Raw genomic sequence first — 16,165 nt, forward strand, 5'->3', positions numbered from 1 at the left:
ACGAAAGTGAGCGTGACAGCTTTGGGTTAAGTGCATATGGATTGCACAGTTTGCATGTTTATGTCAGGCCTCAGCAATATTTCCCCGAAAGTGTAGAAAAACAACATCCTTTCTTGGACTAAAATGACCCAGAGGAGAAAGATTGTCATCTGATCTGATAAAAGTTGTAGGCCTACATAATGAAGCTGTATTTAGCTAAACCAAAACGTATCCTGACCTGACCCTTGCTATGCTCCTCACAGTGGCAAAATTGTAAACAAGATATATTCTGCCATCTGGCTCATGCATCCCCATTGAAACAACGTGTAAAAACTTGATGATCACCGCAGCCATGCTTATAGATCAGGTTGCAGGGTGCAGAGACTGCTTATGGCTTTAACCTCCTTGTGAGGCTTTGGTGTACGTCTGCAGAAATAAAATGCTGTGGAGAGATCAATCAGGCTCCGTGAGGACGAAAGAAAGGTCAGACAGCAGGTGTGTGGCTGATTGTAAAGGGTCAAGCCAGTCTGCTGAGGTCGCTTTCTTTGGGTCAGTGCGCGTATGTGTGTGTATAAATGTCAGTAGGTCAGCGTGTGTGTGAGGTTGTACCGGTCCGTTGAGGGCCACGGTGTTAAGGCCAGGGTCGACATATTAGTTGTAGCAGTGATTATAGTGGCTGTTCAGGGGTTATGTTTCCTTTATATGGAGACAGTGGTTCATTCAGAGGTGATGTTGGATAGGTTGTTGGACTAGTGAGCAGATGAGAGTCCGATTTATGGTTAAAACACAACCAGGCAAAGATATAACCTGGACAAAAATGCATCTTGTATTCCTATCTGTTTACTTCTCTCTGATATGTCAGAACTATTATTCAAAAAAATTGCTATTAATTCCTTTGGAATATCTCCCACTGATATTGTTGAAAACACCATCTTGACAGGCCTAGCAACAGTAACCAAGGGGCTTAACGAATTGAGACCTTACTGAATTTAAAGAAACAGTTTTAAATCTTTTAAGGAGTCAGATTTCGGAGCCAGCGACTACTGACCCTTAGTTGTCCTTGATCTTAAGGTACTTTTGCTTTGGCTTCAGCTTTCGGGTGTAGTGGTGATTACCGTTACTCACTGCAAAGCAATGCAACAGACAACACACACACACTTCATAGCGCCACAAATCAGACTCCAACGTAGGTGGGACTCCGGTGTCATTTGTTCGATTTTCATTTTTTGTGGGTGACACACAAAAGGACGGGATGACGTCTGGAGGACGATCAATAATTCATGGAATAAACCTCCGTCCTGCGGCGTTGGGAGATGGAATGGATACATCAGGGGTCGGGGCTGGACCGCCACTGGAGATTTGTGACTTTTTTTCCGATTCAGAATATCTTTAAAATGCAAATGTCGAAATGTAGCCTGATGGGAAGCACGCGCAACATGAGCAGGTTGATTTAAAATTTCTAAACAGAGTCAATATTTCACAGGGCTTCTTCTCAGGGTATCCTGGTGTTACTTGTGTTTCCTCATTTGCGTGTTTCATCATGTTGGGAATTGTCTCTAAATACCAGTTTGTTTCTTTGGTTCTTTTTCTTTGAATTTGTAGGATTTAGTTTGGTACTGAACATATGTAAATATCAGGCTTTTTTTAACATTTAGAAAGTTATGTGAAATCAAGTTAGTAAGCTACATTCAAAATAAGCAAGAGAGGAAAAAGTGTGTGCATACTTGTGTGTCTCTTATAGGTGTGTGTATTGGCAGACAGGCTTACATCACAGCAACAAAAGATGGAGAGAGAGAAAGCGGGAGGTGTTTCGTGCTTTCTTTGAAGTGCGTCTTTTGTAACATCTCTTACACAACCCTCTGTCTCGCTCTGTGGGGTGTCTGAAGAAAAGCCTGAAAAACCCTCTCGGTGCTTTGTAATCAGGGAAATGATGTGGGAAATTGTATTGATGTAACACACTTACACAGGCTCAGGATCTCACTCTGCGTCTTATTTACACATAGTCATATCGCGAGCGTCCGGGTTTTGTCCAGACAGCAATTATCTGCTTAAAAAGTTAGGCGTGAATTCAGCCGAGACACATTAGTTCTGCATTTTAGCTATACCTGGGAAACCAACTCTGACCAGGAGAGATACACTGGAAAAGTCTGTTAACTTTAAAATCAACATACTGAAACAAAGCTGAATACAAAACAGGCAAAATGTAGATTAGGGCTGTGAATTGGCAAGAATCTGGCGATACGATACATGTCATGGTACAGGGGTAACGATTCAGTATATTGCGATACATTAAGCAAGGTGATTTATTGTGATTTTTTCCAAATTTTAGGAAAACTGTCATAGTATAAAGAACACACCAGAAACACACCATTTTAGAATAGGCAAATATAACACATTTGTACTGCATGCAAAAAACTGCATGGGATTAGCATAAAGTGGGTATGTTTATCCTTTGAGCGTTATGTAGCCTCCTTCGCAACTAGCTAGAATGACATGGTCGGTACCAATGGACTCATTAGGTTTTCTAGTTTCATACGATACCAGTATCTTCACTCTAGCTCTAAAGACCCAGACACACTAACCCGACATCAAAGAACTAGCAGCGACATTGCCTTTGTCTTGGCCAAAAAGTTTCACTCAAACACACCGCAAAGACGACCACTTGGCTTCATTCCAGATGGCCATGTCACTGTGAAAATATACGTGTATTGGAATGATCAGATGATATGACGATGAAAAATGAGAAAAAGCCTTCTGTGTGTGCCCTCCTGACTTCATTAGCTGGCTTTCCTCACTTTCGTTCCTCTTCTCGTGCACTGATTCGTTTAACAGCCAATCAGAGTGGTTTCTCTCTTGATTGCACCGACGGGCGCAACATGCTGAATCGGCCACAAAAAATCTGACACGGGTGAACTAGAGCTGAAGGTGCAGGACACACACACCACAAAAACTAGGCCAACAGACGCTCACCGACGGCCCCAAACTGTGTGACGGCCGACCGTCGGCTTTGTCTGTCTGTCACGGCCTTAAGCCAGCTACAACCTGTGAAAGATTGAAAAGCAGCCGAGCCCAGCGGCAGGCAGTTGGATTTTTAAGAGGTTAAATAAAAAATCCATACAGTGTTTTGAATAATTGATACAATATCACAACTCATATCGAGATATTTTCGCGATATTTTCTTACACCCCTAAACAAAATGATGGCTAGGATGCATAGTGTTTCTACACTGGCCTGTAGCCTTTTCTGTCATCTTGATGCACAGCGGTACAGACCTTTGGTTCAGATTCATAATACACTGCACTCTGAATTGTGCAATAGTTTGCCCTGAAATACAATCAGTCTGGAGTCTCTGTATGATTATTCCATTGTCAGCACCTGGCAACGGTGGTCAGCACGAATATTGAGATGTTCAGTCATTTGATGGCTCAAAGTGTGTGTGTGTGTGTGTTTGTGTGTGTGTGTGTGTGTGTGTGTGTGTGTTCAGGTCATGTTGCTGTTTCAGTGGCCCGGCGAGGGTGACTGCATGTCTGACTGAGCTTCCCTTTGTTTGATGAATGGATTCAGAGTTGGAGAGAGAGAGAGAGGGAGACAGAGAGAGAGAGAGGCAGGCTAAAACGGGGAGGTCAGGTTCATGTGTGAGCATTTTTTCTCACCCATTACCTCCCCTGCCACCCCTCCAGACAGCATTAGTGGAGGTCAAGGGTTAGCGCAGTGCCTGTTGGCGGTATGTTAACCCCTTAACAGAGGTTTGTGACTCAGTGTGTGCGTGTGTGTGCGTCTGTGTGTGTGTAGATGTCCATTGACCTCTCAGGAGAGCTGCCCCTCCAAGCCATGTTCTCCAAATGGAGTCTGAATATACGACCAGTCCTGCTCCACCTGAGTGCTCCGGCTAAGCATCTCTGCACAATATGTGACTGTGTGTGTGTGTGTGTGTGTGTGTGTGTGTGTGTGTTTGGCCCCTCTGTGTGCACATCACTTGCATGTGAAGCCTCAGTCTCATCCAGCCAATCTGTCAGCCAGCACGCTAGAATCAGTAGAAGAAAAAAAGGGAGGATTGTAAACTCCCAAACACACCCATTCACATTCTGGCCCGCTCGCTCTGCTTTTGTTATGAGCTGTTTTCCTTCCCAGGCACGCAAGCCGTGCCCGCAGCTTGGCAAGAATATGACATATACTAACACACACACACGCTGACACTTACACCGCACACACTGGTTCTCTCTCAGAGGCCATTTCTTTGGCTGGTAATGTAGCCGAGGAGGGTTTGGTGGTAAGAATCTACCGCTCAGAGACTTCATCAGAAAGCTGGCTGCTGTTGCTGCTGACAGTGTCTCTCTCTGTTCACATCATTATAGTCTATCTGTTCCAATTCTTCCTCTCTGGCTCTGTTTAAAGTTCAAACACCTAAGAGCCCCTCTAAAGCTCGCTAATTAACATGTTAATCTCTTAAGCCCGACGGACCCGGTACCGGGGCGAAACGGGTCGCACCCGGTTGCGTAGTTACAAAAAAAGCCGCAATGGAAGATGACCTATTTATAGAACATATGCATGTCATACCGTTTTGAGTTTTTCAGCTTTCTGAATCTGGAATCCAAGTGTATGTTGTCCAAACTATGTCTTATTACCAAGTATTTTTCACAATAAAGTCATACAGAAATAAACTGCGTAAATATAAGAACAAGTTGTGATCAAAAGATCTGCGATAATTTACTCATAATTCTACAATGTCATGCTTTGTATCACTGGAAACTAGAAATTCCGAGCTTTCCAACGGACCATAAACATACCTCGTAGCACAAACAAATTTGTCAAACTTCTCATTTTACAGTCACATTGTGCTCACAGTGACACAAATCTATGTTCTTGCCAAAATATTTCACCCAGGAATAGGTTATTTTGGCCCAAAACGGCAGATTTTGGTTACTTACCGTTTGTACAGTCAAGATGGCGCTTACAGGAAGTCCTGGTCAGCCTCAGGCAGAGGACACCTAGTGGCTGTACCGAAGCAATGGGTCACATTAAACTCTTCAGCTGACTTAGACGAATCTGTCGATACCTCACACATGTGGGCCATTTCATTTTCGCATTTATCTGCTGTATAGCATGGAGCTCTTCACTCATATATGACCATTGATCAGTATTCATTGTGTTTAGAACTATTTCAATGTTTTTTGGGATATTTATGTTATTTGTAACATGACTATATGGAAATAAATAGTGTTTTGAAGTCAAACTCCCAGTAAACAGTCAATATGTATACAGTACACATGAATAAAACATGGAGAGCGCCTGAAAATCTTTATAAATTGTATCATAAATGGTGTATTTGAGTGTATTTTCATCAAATTTACAGTCACAGTTGTAACAACGAGTAGTAGAACACATTCAGTTGCATTATTATCTCTGGGAATTGTGTTATAATGGTGATATTGCCTTTGAAATTAAGATTTTATACTAGGCGAGGATTAAAAATCATATTTTTTTTATTACTTCTTCAATAAAACAATCACCATTGGTTATATAGTATAGGTTACTTACAATGGATTCATATTCCTTCTTACATTTCAAATGAGACCAGATATATGCATCTAGGCCTCATGGTTGAGGAACTAGTCCTGCTTATTTTAGGTAGTTATTTTAGCCGTTTTTTTCCCGAGGGATAGGCCTTGGGTTTAACTTAACCTAACAAAAATAAAAAAATGACAGTTGTGGAGTCCACCTGCTCATCTTTTCAAAGTAAGCAAATAAGCATATTTCCTTAAATGTTGAACTAACAATTTGATATAATAACGAATGAAGGGGGATCAAAAATCTAAAGCCCCCTAAGCTGCTAATGTGTGAATGACCTGGACCTTAACACACACACACACACACACACACACACACACACACACACACTCGTACTTTGCCAAGGTCAGAGCTGAGCGCACCCAGGAGCGTGTGAGGGCATGTTCGTATATGTGAGATTAGCATGAGAGTGTGTATGAATGTCAGATACATAAATATTACATGTGTGTATGGATATATATATAAAGTGTGTGTGTGTGTGTGTGTGTGTGTGTGTGTGTGTGTGTGTGTGTGTGTGTGTGTGAGGGGTTCACGGATAAGTCATGTCCTGACTCGATCCCATTGGGAGGAAAGTGCCAGCTTAACATCCAGTATAATCCTACTGTACGGGGTCAGCATCAGGGTGCACACACACACACCAGCATGTGTGAATATGCGTAGGGCATCATGGTTGTATAATGTGATTAAGGTCAAGCGAGTGCTCGGCTTTTAGCGAGTGTATTTATTGGTATTTGGCATGTTTTGTGGGTCTCTTTTCTAGCGGGTGCTCGTTCAGCTGCACACAATCATATGGCTCAGTGTACCATCTAATAACACACACACGCGCGCGCACACACACTGCTGTCTATCCATTCTTACACTTTTGAACTTCCTTTTTCGTAAAATTCCCATAAGTGAGTCGTCATTTTGGATAAAGGGGCTCTGATGGCAGGTGAATGGAGGGTTACACTGAGAGAGATTCACTTTTAAGCTCAGCCTGCAGTCTCCTTTCCTCACCCCTCTGTGTGTGCGAGTGTAGACGTAACCTCAAAGTCACATTTGTAGGCGCTCTCCCCCTAAACAGTGGCGTTTTGAAGCTGATTTTTCCGTGCATTACGCACCACCTCTCCGGCGGTGCCCGCTTGAAAGCCCTTGCATAATGCAGCCTTCCTCTCAGTCCTTTCAGACAGAGCGATCGCATCTCAATGTGGAGACTGGAGACACGTATTGATACCAGGTGTAAATGTAATCAGGTTGAATCATATCTAGATACAATCTGGATATGAGACACATTTTAAATCAGGTTGTAAAGGGGGTCAATTCTCTAGGTCGGTGCTTAGCTAACGTCATCTAGTGAATTAGAGCTGCAATGATTAATCGATTAGTCGTCGACTATTGAAGTAATCACCAACTGTTTTCGATAATCGATTATTCGGCTTGAGTTATTTTTTAAAAAATTTAAAAAAGTCTAAATTATCTGATTCCAGTTTCTTAAATGTGAATATTTTCTTGTTTCTTTACTCCTCTATGACGGCAAACTGAATATCTTTGAGTTGTGGGCAAAGCAAGAAATTTTTATTGTGTCATTTTTGGCTTTGGGAAATATGAATGGACATTTTTCACCATTTTCTGATATTTTATAACACAAACAACTAATCGATTAATTAAGAAAATAATCAACACATTAATTGACAATGAAAGTAATGGTTCGTTGCAGCCCTATAGTGAATTGCATAGTTGCTAATGCTAGGTAGCTAACGTCACTTACATGTCAGACAAGTTGGGTCGCTCCCGGCAGACGCCGCAGAACATTACCCCTTCTTCTTCGTTTTAATGCAACTACTCAAATTCATCTCTCCAGCTGTTGACGAATTTTCCTCCTCTTTTTGACTCATACTGTTCCGTTGTAAGGTTAGTTTTTCTTGGTGCATTCCCTGGTGCTTGGCCGTGCTGCGGAGCCTGAAGGAAAATGCTCCTTGTAATGTTGTACTATTTATACGTCGTCCCATGAGATTGGGTTGTTTACGTTCATAAGGATAATTTTGGGGGAGTGGCTTTGGAGGGAGCTTGTTGCTACAGTAATAAGAATGCATCCTCGATGCAGATTGGGTTGCGAAGTGGGAGATGACGGACAGATGATCTACTTCAGTTCAAAATCAGTATCCTGTTATAAGCATGAAACAGAATGATGATGAAAGATGCAGCACAGACAGGCCATGTCAAGTTCAAGGTCATTCAGCTGTTCTGTGGCTCGGTGGCTGTAAACGACTGCTTTTTAATATTACACTGGATAAACTTACATTAAAATCTAAACCGTCTGCATAGAGATTAAAAACTCTTTTCTTAAGTTTTTTTACTGATGTGTTTAAAAAAAATTACCTGGATTGAGATCCACTTTAGATCTTTGAACAGATCGTCCCTCTCTTTCTGTCCTTCACCATATCATGAGGTCAGGGGTCACGGTACGGCGTGAGATGAAGGTAATGGCCTTTGAAATGACTTCGTTAGCTGGATACAGAGAGACATGTGACCAGGTCGGTCCCAGCAGGAGGTCAGGAGGTGAGGGTCAGAACACATTCACACACAGACGCAGTCAGGGCCGCTGCCGTCAATCTAAAGAGGTCATGAAATCGTGCAAGCCCTTATATGAACAAGTACCTCCTGATAATGTTCTTGATAAGGTTAATGATGTCACCAATTTGCCCTGTTTATCTGTAATGTGTATCAAACTATTGGTTTCACTAACTACACTATATTTGGCGTTTGGACCCTAGGGGTGGGTGATACTGTATATCAAGTATGCTCATTGTATGGCGGCTTGTTATGTGGGACCTGTTCTGGCATTTCGCTTCTCCCGTGTCTCTCTCCTTCTCACAGACACTCTCTCCTGGGCGAGTGCGTGTGCCATATGAGTATGGATGTGCGTATGGGGCGTATGTTTCTGTATCTGCAGGGAACAGGGAGAGAGCCTGGAGCGAGCGGAAGAAGTGAAGCGCCAAAGCCAGTTTATACGTGTTGAGTTCCGAAAACGGTGATGAAAAATCCACTTGGAAAAAGATGGTCAAACCCCCACGTTGTCTTGCGGTATGTGTATATGCTAGGCATTACGGTAAGAGCATGTAAAAACTGGCTTCAAAATAAAAATGATCTTCCGGTGAATTTCACATGAATTCAATAAGTTAGTCAGTCTGTCAATGATAAATAAAGAAATAAAGTAAGATTCATAAATATTAAATAATAAGTAATATGAATGGTAATTAAAAAAAATAAAAAATACTGCCTGCAAACTGTATTTTGGAGAAAAAGTTTAATTTCAATTGTGTGAATAGTTAGTCATACTTAATAAGAATACATTTCCGAAGACCAGTATGACTTCAATATGACAGTACACCACCTCAGTTTGCAAGAATGATCACGCTGGTATGATCATATGCTGTAAAGGGTTAAGTTGATGTTATTTAAGAGAACATATGAATATATTACGATGTATTTTGCGATATATTTTATAATATATACAACCTAAAAATATTGAAATATTATTTATAAGCCATATCGCCCAGACCTCGTGGACCCCCCTTTCCAGATACTATAAAGTTGTTTTTTTTCTAGGCCCTCTTAATGCTACATCATACAATGATAGATTACACAACCTTTGCTTCCAACTTTCAACAGTTTGTGTTTGTGCCCGTTTCAACATGACAGTGCCCCCTTGGACAGTCTTGTTTCATTACATTTTACAAAGCGCTTCGGAGGCATACAGAAAAGTTTTGGCTGCTAATTGTGGCTAATCACCCACCAGCTACATGTATTATTAACTTCATTTAACCAGGAAGGTGGTAGTAGACATACACCAAGATGATGCTGAAAATTACATTTTGTTCTTTCATCCAGAAACATATAAAATGTAATAATATAGTGCTCTCGTCTTTAAACCTTTGAGTCAATTATTTCATTCGAGCCAGGATGTTTAAGACCTTCCTCGGGGTACAGAGGTGCCACATTTAAAAGGCGGTGTAGTCCTCTTCCCCACGACACAGCGCAATCCCTGAGCCCTACACAGCCTTATCCCTCAGCTCAGTCTCTATTAGAAGATTATCTTATAATGCCCATCATCCAGCACACTGCTCTCTGGTTGAGTTGTTTTATGATGTATTCTGGGAAGAAGCTCTCTCCTGGTTAATGTCCAAATTCTGCTGTAATGTGCTCATGTAAAGCTTGAATTAACATCAAACGGCCCCTGGCTCCCATGTTTATCCCTTCATATGTAATTTTAAGGATCATAAGGTCACAGAAGCTACACTTCCTGCCATGTACTGCCCCTCTCCCTCCATCCTTTCCTCCCCCCCATCTCTCTTTTTCCCCTTTGACTTTTAATACCATTCTCCAAAAAACTCAGATGCTATTTTGCAGGCGGAGGTGGAGACACCATATTTATTGATATGATAAATATGGATATTTTAGAGCGATATATATTATAGATATTTATAGATATCTACATTACATGTTCATATTCATGTAGCTTTTCATAGCACCAGCAGTACATGCAAGTTTTTACATTTCCAGAACCCTGCAAGTGTGTGATAAAGGGTTAAAATCGAAATCTAAAAAATCAATTTCAAAATCGTAACAAAAAATTGCGATACATAGGTGAATGGATTTTTTTTCCCTACCCCTACCAAACAGCATACTCCCCACTCTCTCTATCTCAACACACACACTCAGACCTGACGCACGCACACTTGTGTATAGCTATACAACTTTTTACCTAATACACAGCTATCACAAAAAATATAGATATCTTACATTAAAAAAGAATGTACCACCCGGATACCGCCACCCATGGAAGACGGCCTTACCAGAAGTAACTGGGTATTCAATGACAATATAAGAGGGAACGCCACAACAATATTTTCTGTATTCATATTTGTGAATAAAGATTTTTCCAGAGACACCCCTCCCCCCACATTTCAGAGGGTCTCAAATGTCAATCAATTTGTTTTCAACCATATTGCCCAACCCCTATCTGCTGCCCTATTACCATTATATACCGTCATCCATGTAGGTGGAAAGACGTTAAAACTTTTTATTGAAAAAACAAAGGTTTCGAGATATGTTGTTTACATACAATCTTTGTTTAACCTGAGTGTAGCCCATTTGCACGAAAAGGCTATGAATGCCACGATAATACGCAAGGCATTTAGTGTGCAACGCCTTTCTTGCTTTTGACGTGTCATCTATACGCCATGTAGTCTGTACTGAGTCCAATGTAAACATCCATCCATCCATCCATCCATCCATCCATCCATCCATCCATCCATCCATCCATCCATTAATTATCTGTAACCGCTTATCCCATTCGGGGTCGCGCGGGGGGGGTCTGGAGCCGATCCCAGCTGACATTGGGCGAAGGCAAGAAAGACTGCTTATGGTGGGCCGGTGGGGAGGTGGATGGGTCCAACAAACACAGGACTTTCAACCAGGAGATGAGTGTTCTTGTGTTGTTTAGTGACGCGTATTCCCTAGTTGTGTTACGTTGTTTCCGTATGTATTTGACTTAGTTTACGTACTTATTTTCAGGCCAACCATGATGTTTTTTCCTAATCCTAACTAAAGTGGTTTTGTTGACTCACTCTAACTGCGGAGGTTACCATAGTTTTGTTGCCGAAAATGCTAAAATGTGTCCTCATGACACGTGAAATGTAATGTTGAGCTATTTATACACCTTCCTATGAGACGGGTTTGTGTAGTGATAGTCGTTGAATTACTGTTAACAATGTTCTCTTTACTTTCAGCACTGTTTCATTGTTCCAACATTCTCATAATCTGTCCATCACTGCTCACAACTGTTACCTCCCAAACTCTTTCCTCAACCTTTTCTTAACATATTTTACCCTCTCCTTTTGTGTTATCTGACCACTCTGCTCTTCACTTTCGAGTTAAATTAAGTGGACTCATACTTCACATTCAATGTTCTGTTCAATACCAAAATTTCGGAGCTTGTCTTGGGATGCAGCCTCATTACAACCGAGTACTGCTCATATTGCATCATGTCTCACAAGTAAGAACCCCACAGACTTTTTATTATCTGGACTTTCAGTTTAGAGGAGCTCAGAAGTCGAGGCAATGTACCACTGAGAGCCGAACATGTTACAGTCAGAGAATCATAATAATATGGAAATGCTGCTAAAACTTCCAAGGAGTGAGCAGCAATTATTTCACTGGGAGTTTACGGTTAGATGATTTATTTTCCTCCGTGCGAGCCATCAATAATGCATTGAACTCATGACCCAAAGTTATAATGATGCTCATAACTACGTGATAAAGTGAAAATGAAACTTCTAATTCTCTCATGTAGCAATTAACAAAAAAGGCTTGTTTTTGCTTGACGGGACAGCGTGTGAGCGTACCTGCGCGTGTTCGTAGGCGGTGTGCATGTGATCGACTGTCCAGCTCCCCCTGCGAGCCCACATGTAGTTTCCACCAGCTGTGTGTGAGACATTTGCTGCACTGAAGGGCAAATGTGATGTAAAGAATACGAGGCAGGGATGGATGGGTGAGCTGAAACCAGCCGTGAATACCAATGCGCTGCTTCCTGTCTGTGTCTCTGTCTGCTCCCACCTCTCCCTCTCTTTCCGTCTAGGTCGTTCTCTTTGTTCAGCCCTCGTTCTCTCTCTCTCTGACACCACCTGTAGGGGCCAGAGGCAGTCGGAGCAGCAGTGTTCTCAAAAAATGTATGTGTTATCTCTGCACCAGAGTAAGACAGGACTCACAGATTGACAGGTCACTGCTCGGCCAAGTTCAACTAGAAGCACATAATACCCAACTCCTAGCCCTCCTGACTGCAAACTCATGTTGACCTGTGCTTATGTTTTCCTGACAAGCTATCTCTTGTGGTTGAGTGGGTAATGACTATCCTCTCTCAGTCGCGTGGTGTTGTTAGCACTGCAAATCCTCCTGGTAAAGAGGTCAAGGTGGATGGTTATACAAAGACAGTTCTACTGTACACTGGAAGCATTTTGGTAGCTTTCCCAATGCAACATTAATGCGCTTCAAGGTTACAGTGTTGACGTTATGTCAAAGATGTCTATGTATTGTGTTGCCGGGATATTTACTGAAATGAGCATGCTAACTGACTATAGCCTTGGCCTGGTCCGTCCTGTCTTGAAATACCATTTGTACTTCGAGAGGTGATAGTGAGTCACTGTAGCGTCCAGTCTGTCCTCAGTCCAAAATGAGAAGACGAAAAAGTAGAGCTGCACCGAGGGCTTGTCAGTAATACATTCATGGTCCGTGTGCGTTTTGATAGGTTATTGAATTAATTCCAAGTTGAAGAAACGATAAAACGACTCGCATTCTCGCCTCGTCCTCCCTGATGTCAGGATGCTGCTTTGGCGGAAGTAGAGCGTGTGGCAGCTCCTGGAAACGGACCCCCAGTTAGCAGTTAGCAGTTAGCACAAATTCAGCCAGTGCAAACTCCAGCACCCTTTCAGCAACCTTTCTGTTGCTGCCATTACACCGGTTAGACCCAGCACTCCACCAGCCCACTGTGACTCCCGGCGCTGGGGTTTGTGCTGGCTGAATTCAAGTTGGTGCAGCCGCTTACTGCAACACATTCTCACTCCCAACTCGTCATATACTGCTGATTGGTCAATGACCCTCGGCATCGGAGACCATCGCATGGGGTACCCCTCTTGCGTTACTTTTTGGACGGACCAGGGACGGCGTGTCAATATACGCTAGTTACATGTATAGCGTCCTTTCAAAATGAAGTTCTGTTTTCACAGGAAGTTAGGTTTAGGCAACACAACCACTTAGCTAGGGTTAGGAAATGGTCGGGGTTGACGTTAACTTCACTGACTAGGAACTCACGTGATTTGTGACTCACAGGACTGACAATACTAATGACTCAGGGGACTGCCGATACCGACAAGTCTGACTTAAGACTGACTAAAGAATGACTAAAGACTGACGTGACAAAAGTTACGTTACTTTTAGTTTCACACGGGACACAAACACCAGTCTCCTGGTTGAAAGTCTTAAGTTTGTTTGACCTATCCATCACCTCCCCTGCCCTCCCTGAATGGACTATCATGCTATTAATACTACGTCACTTGCTCCGACCGTCGAATAACGTCGCAGGTGTGTTTACATTGGAGTTAGTTGAAAGCCCGATTCGTCACATACTGTTGGTAAAGGGTGCCTCCGTACGTCTGTTTCCGGTACTGAGGGGCACTGACCAAACGGCGGTATTTGACGAGTTGGGAGTGAGAACAGGTTGCTTACTGGGCATCTGTCTCTGGAGCTGCCGAGTGCCGACCGCTCTCCTCCAAGCGGGGTGGTCTCTTGGCCACGAGGAGGATGAGACAAAGGTGTGGGTCGTTTTCCTGTTTCTGCCACTTTGGATTTAATCCAATAAATAAACTATCAAGATGTACACGGACCGTACAGCCCCCGGTTAGTGGCACAAAAACACAGATGGCTAACGTAAACTATAGGCCAACGCCACATGTGAAGATTATAAGATAGCAGTGTTATTTTGACCGTCTCTGAGTTGAATTTTGAGTATTTCTTGGCCTGCTATTAGTAGTTGGCTTTTTTATAATAAATGATCACTGTAAATTTAGATTGCATGGACCCAGTAGTACAGGTGAAATGCTGTTCTGTATTTGTTTAGAGCAGGTGGCTTGGGATTACATATTGCACCTTTAACAAAATAGTTTAAACCTAACCAAACTTGGGCCATACAGGTGGCAGATAATAAAAAACTGTCTTATGTGATGATGTCTTTTTTAACATTTGGTATTGAAAACTCTTTTCTTGCCAGAAAATATTCCCATTGATCTTTTTTGAGAGATGCTTCAGGTTACAGTTACATATGGATGAGTCAGGGATCAGCGTACTGTTTAAAGTCAAGAACAAGACCTAGATTGATTTTATTGTCAACCAACAGGGGAAAAAAAAGTATTGTATTGAGGAAACTGTTGCATAAAAAAAGACATGTCATAAAAGACACTTTATAAATAACAAACACGCAAACACACTTCTCATATCTATTAAGCTGAAAATGTGAATGACACATGTCCCTTGTGACTTTAACAGTCACATGGATATCTCTGAGCATGAGGTTTGGCATTCCATGTTGGTCAGTTTTTGGAAACATGCTATATTTCATTCTATCAGTTTGCATCCATGTGTTTGATTCTCTCTCTCCACGTCTGTTTTTGCCTCACAGCAGCTCCTCTCCTCCACCTTCCACTGGGGATCTGCTGTTTTTCAGCAGTAATAATTCTGTTTTTAAATCAGAGCTACTGTTGTCTCCTCCTGACTCAGCCCGATTTGAATTACTAATGAGTCGGTTTTCTATACCTCTGGGCAGCTCTGGGAACAGCTGGCCACAGAGTGGGCTGATGAGCATGCACAAAGCACTTCATCCTGCTTTTTATTTTGTGGAGTTTTACTGCTAAATTGGTCAGTTTCGAGCAGCTCTCGGCCTTGGAAGGCTTTGTGAATTCAGCCTTGGGGGCTTCACGACTCCAGATGAGGTGAATTAGGCCTCCGTTAGCTAACCTAGGTGACGAATTGTTAATGCTAAGTTTAGGAATACACTGATGGAGCAGCATCTAGGGACAAGTAGGTGTTTTTTTAGGTTGTCTTTTGTTCCCTTCCCTCTGTAGCCATCCTCCTTTTTACCTCTCTCACAGCAGCCTCTACGGCCAGCTACACTGCAAAGAAAAAAATCCACCAATGATAAAATAAACCACTAGATCCATCTACCCACCCTATCACAAATGGACATATTGGGTACAGTGCTTCAAGGTCTCTTTCTCTACTCAGTATGCACCACCTCCAATTATTTGGTTTCTGTTATTATTTCTATGCTGATGATACCCAGCTATATCTATCTGCATTGTATATTGTATTATTGTATATATCTCCATATATCTCCTATATCTATTCCTCTGTGGCATAGAGCTCCATTGTTGTCGAAAAAATATTTATCAGGTAGCTACACTGTTACACTGGGTGATATGTTCCTTCATTACCATGAACACACACACTGTAGTTTATTTTGACTCAGTCCCACATACGTCGCCCTGCTACCCCGAATACTCACTAGAGCGCCAAATGTGGATTAATTCGCTGCTGAAAATAGACCCCTAAAAAATGCACTATTTCCTCCTCTCTGAGTTTTCTAAAAATGATTGTTGGTTTGGGTCTTTTCATGGGATTGGCAATATGGACATGGGACATGGCAACCATATCCTTTAACATTGGGATATTTCCATCTTCGTATTCACCAGAAGACTAAGTGACTTTTCCCAGCATCCTGACTTTGCCGCCTCCAGCACCTGACCTGCAGTGTTTTATGCCTTTTTATGGGCTCGACGAGTTATGGCAACACACTTTAACAGCTAATCTGTAGCAAGCTGCCCTGCTAGCCTGCAGTGCTCTGCTTGCTCAACCACACGGAAAGTTATAGAGCCCCATTACGATGTTCTATCAAGCCCCTCATATTGCTTGAAGGTCAAGGGCACTTTATATGAAAGATGTGAAATCTGCCTGATATTATAAGGACTGAGATAGATAAAAGAGAGAGAGAGAAAGAGAGAGGGAGAGAGTCATTTCCCTCCTTGGGTTT

The 16,165-nt window shown here is 42.3% G+C and overlaps 1 protein-coding gene across 3 annotated transcripts in view; it reads left to right on the plus strand.

The window, feature by feature from the left end:
* pik3r3b (phosphoinositide-3-kinase, regulatory subunit 3b (gamma)) overlaps window positions 1–16,165 on the plus strand; it is a 253,737-nt gene that overhangs the window by 134,581 nt on the left and 102,991 nt on the right. The gene's annotated exons all lie outside the window — the stretch shown is intronic.

The sequence above is a fragment of the Sebastes umbrosus genome, chromosome 5 (genome assembly GCF_015220745.1).
Source record: "Sebastes umbrosus isolate fSebUmb1 chromosome 5, fSebUmb1.pri, whole genome shotgun sequence".
NCBI lineage: Eukaryota > Metazoa > Chordata > Actinopteri > Perciformes > Sebastidae > Sebastes > Sebastes umbrosus.